This window comes from Fistularia commersonii, chromosome 21 (assembly GCF_037954325.1).
Source record: "Fistularia commersonii isolate RoL2024-O1a breed Wild chromosome 21, RoL_Fcom_v1.0, whole genome shotgun sequence".
Taxonomy (NCBI): domain Eukaryota; kingdom Metazoa; phylum Chordata; class Actinopteri; order Syngnathiformes; family Fistulariidae; genus Fistularia; species Fistularia commersonii.
In genome coordinates this window covers 12,174,105-12,175,348 of record NC_141304.1, presented here as the reverse complement: position 1 = coordinate 12,175,348, position 1,244 = coordinate 12,174,105, and the positions used below count along the sequence as shown (strand labels likewise).

General features: G+C 39.5%; 1 non-coding gene across 1 annotated transcript; it reads right to left on the bottom strand.

The window, feature by feature from the left end:
- Positions 1–407: 407 nt before the first annotated feature.
- Positions 408–524, bottom strand: LOC147222339 (U5 spliceosomal RNA). Its single transcript, XR_015107828.1, has one exon. It is a non-coding gene; the product is annotated as a U5 spliceosomal RNA (small nuclear RNA).
- Between the last annotated feature and the right edge of the window lie 720 nt (positions 525–1,244).

Sequence of the window (1,244 nt, the reverse complement as noted above, 5' to 3'; positions counted from 1 at the left end):
AGATACCACTTCATATGTTGCTTTTTCATATTTTTCCTACATGTAGTTGAAAGTCTCGACAAATTAACGGTATCTCGGCGGGTATACCGGCTTCCGTGAGTGTGTCGAGCATTTTGAGCGTCGAAAAATAATAAATATAATAAAAATAAATATCATAATAAATATAAATAAAATAATAAATTTGATTTATCATAATAAATCAAATAAATATAAATATAATTTTATTTTAATATTTCAAGATCACAACAATCTTCCAATTTAGAGCTAAAATTAAAAAAAGGAACTGACGCAAATAAAATACACTTCAACGAAATAGTTATAATTTATTTTCCCAAGCCACTCTGGGCCGCAGTGTAAGAATGAAAGAGCCGCGGGTTGCCGACCCCTTGCACTAGGAGGAGCCGGGAATCGAACCAGGAATGTTCGGTTCTATCAAAATATTCTGCAAACGTCATGTTGTTCTTGTCCGCAGAAATCTTCAGTAAAAGGCGAAAGATTTGTACGGTCTGAAGAGAAACATGAGGGTGCTGAAAAAAAATCTTCGGCCGTACGTGGCAGTTAAATCCCTAAATTCCTGCGGGCTGTAGGTGAAATACTTTGGAATTCACATCCCTTGAATAGGTCATTAAGTCTTTACCGCATTGAGGCGGAGTTTTCCAGCACAACATGACCTTTTCCGTGATTTTGTTGCATTTCTGCACAATCAGGTTGACATTACGGTATTAAAGCGGCGCAGCGGGTGAATATAGAGGATATTTGATTTGAACTTGGATCATCTGGAGGACAATGAAAAAGCCATCAGGGATGTAAGAGCAAATAAGAGTAATACATATTTATGTTGTTATTGTTTCCTCATTGTACATCCAATTACTGTGACTGCTACAAAGCGACAGTATACCAGGTTTCGGTATAAATCAAAACCTGGGAGTGAAAAGGAAAATCTTGCAAATGTGATTTTTCTTTATTCTATTAGATCCAGGTCCTCCATTTCATCAATCATCCCCTCCTTACCGTCCACCGGCGAGCGGGTTTTCGCACCGCTTACCTCTCACAAATGAATGTTCTCTGCTAAATACGGGCCTCTGTCATATCATTTTCACCTCTCCCACTGTCTCTGAGTCACTCTGCTTTCCTCTCCACGAGTGTGCTTCACGGCGTCCGTGGAGAGAGGGTTTACTAACACCCCGGCTCCTCATCAGATGAGGCAACGCTTTGTTTGTTCCAATGAGAAGTGTTGGGAAACG